General features: G+C 38.1%; 1 protein-coding gene and 1 pseudogene across 8 annotated transcripts in view; one reads left to right on the top strand and one right to left on the bottom strand.

Moving 5' to 3' along the window:
* The window catches only part of SIK3 (SIK family kinase 3), a 256,319-nt gene that overhangs the window by 128,945 nt on the left and 117,129 nt on the right, over window positions 1–10,245 (bottom strand). The window lies entirely within an intron of this gene.
* LOC102991780 (40S ribosomal protein S3a-like) lies at window positions 2,971–6,479 on the top strand (annotated as a pseudogene).

Raw genomic sequence — 10,245 nt, 5'->3', positions numbered from 1 at the left:
CGCGGCATGTGGGATCTTCCCGGACCGGGGCACGAACCCGCATCCCCTGCATCGGCAGGCGGACTCTCACTGCGCCACTAGGGAAGCCCCCAGAGACATCTTTAATTCAACTGTACAAAATCCAATTTCATTATCCCTATTTCTCATTTCCCAATTTCTATAAATGGCACTATCCTTCTTCTAGTTAGGAAATGACAAAGAGGCTACATTATTTTACAGTCCTACCAGTAATGCAGGAGAAGGTTCTAATTTCTCCACATCCTCACCAATACTTGTTATTGTCCATCTTTTTTTAATTATAGCCATCCTGAAGGGTATGAAGTGATATTTCATTGTGGTTTTAATTCTCATTTTCCTAATGACTAATAATGTTGAGCATCTTTTTATATGTTTATTAGCCAGCTGTATACCTTCTCTGTTCATTTTTTAATTAGGTTGTCTTTTTATTATTGAGTTGTAAGAGTTCTTTATATATTCTCAATACAAATCCTTTATCAGATATATGATTTGCAAATACTTTCTCTTCATTCTGTGATTTGCCTTTCACTTTTTTTTTTAAAATGGTACAGTTACTTTTTAAAAATTTTTTTTTAATTTATTTACTTTGGGCTGTGTTGGGTCTTCGTTCCTGTGCGAGGGCTTTCTCTAGTTGTGGCAAGCGGGAGTCACTCTTCATCGCGGTGCGCGGGCCTCTCATTATCGCGGCCTCTCTTGTTGCGGAGCACAGGCTCCAGACGGCGCAGGCTCAGTAGCTGTGGCTCACGGGCCTAGTTGCTCCACGGCATGTGGGATCTTCCCAAACCAGGGCTCAAACCTGTGTCCCCTGCGTTAGCAGGCGGATTCTCAACCACTGCGCCACCAGGGAAGCCCTGTCTTTCACTTTTTTGATGGTATTGTGTACAGCACAAAAGTTTCTAATTTTGATGTGGTTCAATTTAATCTGTTTTTTCTTTTGTCCCTTGTGCTTTTGGTGTCATACCTAAGAAACCACTGCCTAACTCCAGATCACAAAGATTTACTCCCATGTTTTCTTTTAAGAGTTTTACAGTTTTAGCTCTTACATTTATATCTATGATCCATTTTCAGCTAATTTTTGTGTATGATGTAAAGCAGGCGTCCAACTTCACTCTTTTGCATGTGGATATCCAGTTGTCCCACCATCGTTTGTTGAAAAAACTATTCTTTCTCCATTTAATTGTCTTGGCACTCTGTCAAAAGTCAAATGACCACATTTGGCTTTTATTTCTGGACTCCTGAACCTATTCCACTGATCTGTCCTTACATATACTGTCTTGTCTCCTAGTTCTTGATATTCTAGATGTTGATATTCACCTTACTGTCTTCAGATTGGTGTTAATTACACAAAACAATGGGTTTTTTAAAGTCTCAAGCACCCAACACAGCACCTAGGACCCAGAACCCAGAGCAACTATTTATAATTATTTAGCAACTATTAATTATTAATAGCAACTATTAATGAACCAAACCAAAAAGATTTCTGCTTGTGATTTAGGGGGAACTTTTAAAATATTTTTAAAAAGGTCAATTGATAAAGCAAATATTAAAAATTGAGATGAAAATAACCTACCAACTTAGCAAAATAACAACAGAGAAATAGAACTAAGAAAGAACTGGAGTAACAGTTACTAGGCAACCACAACAATTACTAAAGGGGATGACTACTCCAAATTTTTATTCCAATTAATTCATTCATTAACGTGTTTATGTTAGATCCTAACTACTTCTTTTAAAAAAGAAAGGACGGACTAAGGTGCTTACAAAATCAAATACATAAAATAAGACAATTTTAAAAAAATCAATAAATTCTTTCCTCCTATTTTCTCAAAGCTATAGTGCCCTTGGGAAAGGGCCAAACACTTCTAGATCAGCAGATATGCAAAGGATTCTTAGCATTAAGTCCATTAGTCTACAGGCAACACACACATGGAAACTTCTAATATATGAAACAGGGACAAACTGTGTTAGACTCTTCAAAGAAGAATAGATATAGGAAGTTCTGGCCCTCACCTCCCCAAATCTCTGCTTTTTAACCAAAAAAGGATAAAGAAAAGTGAGGGTTTCTTTGTCCTCTGGTTCCTCCAAAGTAGGTCAGGTCTGTGTGTAATTATTGGCTTTAGCATTCCTTCAGAAAAGGAAGAGATGTCAATGCATGGAGATTTTTAAAAACAGCAGACTCAGGCTAGGGGTTGAGGTAAAAGAGTGCCTCTGCTGCTTACCAAAAAAATAAACTAAGAACAGTCTTTTGTTTTTAAAAATAGAAAGTCAATTTTAAGACAGGTAGGATAAGAGGCCTAATTTCTCATTCTACTGCTACAACCCCTGAACTTGAACTTGTGGATAAATCCTCCTTTTTTCATCTTCTTCCTAGTCATGCTCCCTACTTAGCAAGGTTGACATGAAGAAACCGTGAAAAATAAATTCAAAATATATTTACCAGAGAATTTTATATGTAAGAACACCTACCAAAAGATTAATTAAGAACTAGTATTTTGCATTACCAAATCTTTCCTTAGAAAAAGAATCACTCTGGGGTTCTTCTTAACAATATGCTCATAGAAATTTTTATTGTGAAATACGTCACATACAAACCACAGTTCCTTATGTACTTTTCTATTCTAGTCCCTACCCCAAAGACAATCACTATCCTAAAATTTATATTATCATTCCTTTGCTTTTCTTTACAATTTTACCCTACGTGTATCACCAAACAACATATTATTTAGATTTGCCTGTTTTTAAATTTTATATCAAGAGAATCAGACTGATCATTGTTAACTGCCTTTTTTGATCCTTATAATGTATTTATAATATTCCTCCATGAAGGTGCATGCAGTGGTACCTAATTCACAATATTTATGCTAAATAGTCATCCTTTTACAAATATACCATCTTTATTATTGCTTTACAGTTGCTAGACATTTAGGTTGTTTGCATTTTTAGCTATTATGAACAGTATTTTAAATATTCTTATACTTGTCTCCAGGGCCATGAATACAAAAGTTTCACTAGGGTATATATTTAGGAACCAATAAGTAAAGCCAAATTGTTTTCCAAAATGGTCATATCCAACAGTGGGACTGTTCCCACTGTTCCATATCATCACCAACAACTGTTATTTCTCATTTTTCCCAGTCTGGTGAGTGGTGGGGAGCAAAGAGTTCCTCACTGTTTTAATTTGCATTTCCTTGATTACTGAAAAGGTTGAGGATCTTTTCATATGTTCACGGACCATTTATTTCTGCCTCTGTGAAATAAACTTGTTCACGACTTTCCTATTTTTTTTTTTAAATTTGAAAAGTTCTTTTATATTCTAGATGAACTTTGTCAGCACATCTTCTCTCAAGTTGTGGCTTATTTTTTCACTCTCTTTATGGTGTCTTTTTTTAAGTAAATTTTTTATTGAACTATAACAGATATGCAGAAACGTCTCCAAATTGTAAGTGTAACCCACATACGAAAAAGCAACTTGGCCCTTTTGGCTCTATGAGCAGCACCATGGCGGTCGCCAAGAACAAGCGCCCTTCTAGGAGACCTCACTTTTAGTCTAGCACAAATTACCTAGATTATTTGAAGGTGATAAAAGCATATTATAAGTGATTTTTTTCCTACTGTGAAAAAAAAAGAACAAGCGCCTTACAAAAGGCAGCAAAATGGGAGTCAAGAAGAAAGTGGTTGATCCATTTCCTAAGAAAAATTGGTATGACATAAAAGCACCAGTATGCTCACTATAAGAAATACTGGAAAACCACTAGTTAAAAGAACTCAAGGAATGAAAATCGCATCTGATGGCTTCAGGGGTAGTATTTTTGAAGTGAGCCTTGCTGATCTGCAGAAGGATGAAGTCGCATTTTGAAAAGTCAAGCTAATTACTGAGGATGTTCAAGGCAAAAACTGCCTGACTCATTTCCATGGAATGGATCTTAGCCATGACAAAATGTGCTCCGTGGTCAACATGGCAGACCATGATTGAAGCTCATGTTGATGTCAAGACTACCAATGGTTACTTGCTTCGTCTATTCTGTGTTGGTTTTACCTAATAACACAACAATCTGATGCAGAAGACTTCTTACACTGAGCATCAACAGGTCCACCAAACTTGGAAGACGATGGTAGTAATCATGACCCAAGAGGTGCAGACAAATGACTTGGAAAAAGTGGTCAATAAATTGATTCCAGACAGCACTGGAAAAGACAGAAAAGGCTTGCCAATCTATTTATCCACTCCATGACGTCTTTGTGAGAAAAGTAAAAATGATAAAGAAGTCTAAGTTTGAACTGGGACTAAGTTTGAGCTTCATGGTGAAGGTGGTAGTTCTGGAAAAGCCACTGGGGATGAGACAAATGCTAAAGTTGAACGGGCTGGTGGAAATGAGCCACCAATCCAAGAATATGTTTAAGATTCAGAGAAAAAATCCGATTTGTGGGGAAAGAAAGCAATTTTGGGTTCTCAATAATTTTTAAGAGTGTAAGAAGTCCTAATATCAAAAAGTCTGATAACTGCTAAATCAGACATATGTGGTGTCTTATTCTCTGTGCCACTAAACCTCATATGTCCCATCTCTTCTTTCTCTGTACTAAATTTCAGAAATTTTCTTCAGATCTATCTTCCACTTCACTCTTGAATTCTATCCAATCTATATCATCTTTCCATTGTGTTTTGTCATTTTATTTTCTTTAAATTTATTTATTTATTTATTTTTGGCTGCATTGGGTCTTTGTTGCTGCACGCAGGCTTTCTCTAGTTGCAGCAAGCGGAGGCTGCTCTTTGCTGCAGTGCGCAGGCTTCTCATTGCAATGGCTTCTCTTGTTGCAGAGCACGGGCAATAGGCACGCGGGCTTCAGTAGTTGTGGCACGTGGGCTCAGTAGTTGTGGCTCGCGGGCTCTAGAGTGCAGGCTCAGTAGTTGTGGCGCACGGGCTTCACTGTTCCGCGGCAAGTGGGATCTTCCCAGACCAGGGATCGAACCCATGTCCCCTGCATTGGCAGGCAGATTCTTAATCACTGCACCACCAGGGAAGCCCGTCATTTGTTTTTTATTTCTAGAAGTTCTGCTGAGACTGAGCTCTTCTTTCACGCCTTGCTCAACAATTTTGAGTCTCTTCACCATACCGTAATTTTAATCCCCTCTTTTATTTCTTTAAACATCTATAGTCTTTACAAGACTAATGATTACCGCTGATGTTTTAGTTATCTAACACTGTATAACAAACCTCCCCAGAACTTTGTGCATTCAAATAACAACAATCACTTATTTTGCTCACAAATTTGCAATCTGCCCAGGGCTCAGAAAGGACAGCTTGTTTCTGTTCCATGTGGCACCACCTAGGGCTGCTTGACAGGAAGTTGGAGGATCCAGTTTCCAGAGGCTTCTCACAAGGCTGGTAAATTAGCATTGGCTGGCAGCTGGCAGCTTAGGACTCAGTTCATCTCCACATGAGTCTCTCCATGGACTGCATGGGCTTCTTCACAGCATGGTGATGGGTTCCAAGAATGAGCATCCCAAGAGAGCAAGGAAGGGGTGTGGCATTTCTATGACTTAGCCTCAGAATTCACATAATATCACTTCCGTTGTATATTTTGTTGACTGACTTTCGGTCAAAGCAGTCAGAAAGGCCTGGCTAGGTTCAGTGGAATGAGACAGACTCTACTTCTTGATAGCAGAATAGCAAGGTTCTAGAAGGGCACATGTGTCGGGAAATACTGCGGCAGCCATTTTTGGAAAATATAATCTGCTACACCTGACTCACTCATAGTTGCTTGTCTTCCTGTGCAAGCTCACATTTCTTGCAACTTTATCCATAAAAATTTTTGAGGTCTGTCCACAGAGATTTAAATTTGATTCTCCCAGACTCTGGGAATCATAACCAACTATGACTACTAACAACAAAGTTAGCAGCTGAGAGATTTTCAGGCCTCACAGGTAGTACAAAATCCTGGCTGCAAATCCATGTGAGGGCAAGCTTCTGTTTAGGCAGTTTCTTGGGAGACTTATTCCCCTTCTCCATTCAGATCCAAGGCATTAATATGCAAGTCTCTGTATGCAGGGAATTTTTTCTCCTACTCATCCACTGAGAAGTTTCTGGGATCCCAGTTTTATATAGGGCAGTTTCTAATATGACCTCCCACTCTGCTTGGACACTATTTTTTTCTCTTGTCCCTCCTCCCTTTTGCTCTAAACCCATAGGAAACCCTCAGCACAAACACCACCATCAGTGCTTACTCTACATTGTGGAATCATGCTTTCTAGTCCTTTCAAGGCCTTCAGTTGCTTTTCTCACATAGGCTCCAGTATTTTACATATATTTTTCCTTTCCCCAGCTTCATTTTAAAATGTTCTGACCAGAAGGGAATTCTCTGCACATCTAATCTACCATATTACTGCCAAAGAAATTACTCACCATTCATTTTAAGCTATTTCACTTACTAAAAAAAGATAAATAATGTCAGGAATACATCTATGTTTTTATTATTATTATTATTATTATTATTATTTTTTTTTTTTTTTTTTTTTTTTTTTTTCTCAACCACTGCGCCACCAGGGAAGCCCACATCTATGTTTTTAAAAGGCAGCTATGTAAAATATCATATTTACTTGGATGGAAATGCTTTGGAAAACGTCCTTAATTAATACACTTCCCACAAAGCAAATCAGAGGGAACTTAAACTTATTAGAAACAGTAACTTCTGCCCCAGAGTCTTTACATCTTTTAAACTCTATTGAGCTCTATGCCCTTGTACGTATTTTTTTAATTTATTTATTTTATTTGTTTATTTTTGGCTTTGTTAGGTCTTCCTTGCTGCGTGGGCTTTCTCTAGTTGCGGTGAACAGGGGCTACTCTTCCTTGAGGCGCGTGGGCTTCTCACTGCAGTGACTTCTCTTGTTGAAGAGCACAGGCTCCAGGAGCACAGGCTTCAGTAGTTGTGGCACGTGGGCTCAGTAGTTGTGGCTCGCAGGCTCTAGAGCACAGGCTCAGTAGTTGTGGCACACGGGCTTAGTTGCTCCGCGGCATGTGGGATCTTCCCAGACCAGGGCTCGAACCCGTGTCCCCTGCATTGGCAGGCGGATTCTTAACCACTGAGCCACCAGGGAAGCCCCCTTGTACGTACATGGTTTAGAACTGCACCACAACCCAAGGTAAAGGAAACTATACCGATTTAAAGGAAAAAACAACAAACTATTTCTAGAGCCAATGTCTTAAGGTTAAAATTAAAAAAACAAAAAAAAGATGAGGTCAATGTCATATAGGAAGAGGTAAATTCAAGTTCTCTTTGGCAAAATGAAAATGAATTAACTGGATTTAATATTCATATGCATTTTTTGAAACATATTCTTAAGACTAAACAAACAGCAGTTCATGAAAAAAAGGAGCTATAAGCCACTGGAATAAAGCCTTTGTGCATCAGATCTCCCCACCATGCTGAAAGCAATGGCTACAAATTACCATATTCCCCAAAAGAGGACAGCCAAACTCTTCTATCCCAGAGGAAAAATGGCTATTACAGCCGTTAGTCGGCACTGCAGGAGGCTAAGACTAAGTCACTGAACAGACCATTTATTGTTCTTCATCTTGTACAATATGACCTTTCCAGCTCAGCCTGCTAAACATCACAGTGGTCCATGAGGAGAAAATCCACATGGAAGCAAATTCCAAAATGCAATTTACCCTATAGGCAGCTTGCTTTTCCAGATTCTTCATCCCACTTTGCTCTACTCCCCTCTGGGTCATAACAGAACTTGGCAGATGTTAGAATTTGCTATGTATAAACTCTGGAGCCCAGATTAGAAAACTCAGCAAAGTATGCATTTGGTACTGGCAAAAATGGTCGCTTTGTGCACTGATTCAGATTTGCTAACTTAGGATATCTACGGTTTCAAAAATGTGTCTACAACTGTTGAAATTTAAAAATCGAGAAAAGGCACGTGTCACACACATCCCAACATAGCCTTACGAGTCTTCTGAGATCATCCCCTCCGTACCAACAAAATACCAAGGCCATTACACAATCTGTGGTTTCTTCTCATAATTGAAGAAATTAATAGCTTTGGATGCAAAACTTAGATAGCTTTACTCTGAGATATTCTCCCAGCCTTGGAGCTCTGTGTATAGAATCTCAAAGTACCAGTTACCAGACTCCCAAGTAGAGGTCTACAAAAGGTTCTTTTCATTCACTAGCAATCTTTCTTCAGAGAAAACTTCAAAAATGTCTTTTGGAAGAGTTTTCCACTTATAAAAAGAGTCTGCAACAAACCCCTATTGTATAGTAGTTTGTGTTTACCAAGTTGATAAAATCCATCTATACTGTATTTCATGTCATACTTTATTGATAGTTCTTTTCCTTATATTAAAATCAAAGAGTTAGCATCCTAACAAGGCAGAGAGTACACAGGATACATTTAGCAAATGACATATGACCAAGTTTAAAAGGGTCGAACCTGGAAAAGGTAATTGCTCAGTTTGAATTATAAGTAATCTGACATACTGATTTGGGGAGCAAAGCTACATTCTATAGTTTTAAGCAATGTAAGTCTAAAGCATAACACAGCAATGAGTTTTCCCATATGAGTAATAAGGGTAATCATATAAACTAATTACAGCCTAGAAATTAATTGATCAAACTAGATGAGTTTACCCTTGGTAAATTAATAAGAGCTTGCTTGTCCATCTGGACATTAAAATGCTAGTTAGCAGAGGTTTTGTTATAACTTAATCTGTTTTGATTTGCTTTACATCAGAATTCTTTTGGCCTCCATTTGTTCACCTACATCTCTGGAAGTTCCTTCATACACATCCAAAACAAAACAAGTACTTAAGTTTGTACATATGATTCTAAGGGGCTATCTTTTACATAAATTTTGCATGTATTTAGAGCAATAATGTACATGCATAAAGATGTTATTGTTAAAAAAAATTATACTGTGTAATGCAGTCCCTTGACACACACAAAAAAATCAGAGCAACTAATGCCTATTCAATGACTAGTATAACTATTAATAAAAAGGTCCTCATTTACTCCTGCAAAGAAACTGAAGGACTTACTAGCATTAACCTCAATTCAGTATTTTAGACACACAGGCTTTACGGAGAAAATGAGTTTATAATTTCAGATACCTCTAACTGTCAAGTCACATAACCAGGTCTGGGTTTCTACAGGGCTGTGGTAGCTCACTTCAGTTAGTGAAGCAACCCATCAAGGGCATCAATCATTCTGGTTGGGGGGCATCAATATATTTGTTATATTTTGGATATATACATTTTTTTCAGTCCACTCTTCCACCTTTTTCTGAAGAACAATTTTTTTGTTACACTCTAAACTTCTGGCTTTTGATATCAAGTAGAGAATCCCGATGTCATTAACGGTGCAGAAAGAAGAAAAGAGCCCGGGCTTGAGGCAAGAGAATGAAATTGGAATCCCAACTCTACCACTTAGTTTCTTATCTGTAGAACAACTACTTTAATAAAGTTGCTATAAAGGTTAAAAGATAAATCACCTAGAACAGTAGCTGGCACAGAACAAATAACTAATAAATATTGGCTGTTCTTATTGTTGTTATTAGTACCAACACTATTATTATTATTCTACTTATTCCTGACTGGGTCCCTACCCTGTTTCCTAGCAATTCCAAACTTCTGTCACTTTCTTCAAGCCCTCTAGCCAAGCTCAAATCCTTAACTTTCAACAAATGACCCACTCTTGTGCTTGACAGAGAAAACAGACATGAAGAATTTCTTCAATTTCATGTCTCTAGATATCTTAACGCACCCAAATTTGCCTTTTTCTTTTCATTCTAGAAGAAGCAGGTCTTTCCTCCAACCTCAGGCAAGTAGTAAGTGCCCAGTAACTGTTAGTCACTAACTATCATCCTCTTCCTCTTCCTCAACAAAGGAATAGGAATTTCCAAACTCCATGTTACTGAAGACTGGCTGTTGCTACAATTTCAGGCTTGGCAACTACCAACACTCATGTGATTATGGAGAATGGCTACTGGTTTTACAGTAATCGATTACTCTCTTCTTCATCCTCAAAATCCATTTAGCTGACATAAAGGAGGTCAAGTTCTCATCAAATAACTACTGGTTCAAACTCACAGAAACAGAAAGTAGAATGGTGGTTGCCAGGGGCTTGAGGGGGAAGGGGAAATGGGGAATTTTTTAATGGGTATAGAGTTTCGGTTTTGCAAGATGAAAAAAGTTTTGGAGTTTGGTTGCACAACAGTGTGAATGT

The sequence above is a fragment of the Physeter macrocephalus genome, chromosome 16 (genome assembly GCF_002837175.3).
Source record: "Physeter macrocephalus isolate SW-GA chromosome 16, ASM283717v5, whole genome shotgun sequence".
In the NCBI taxonomy this organism is placed as follows: Eukaryota; Metazoa; Chordata; class Mammalia; order Artiodactyla; family Physeteridae; genus Physeter; species Physeter macrocephalus.
This window is presented reverse-complemented; position numbering and strand designations above follow the sequence as displayed.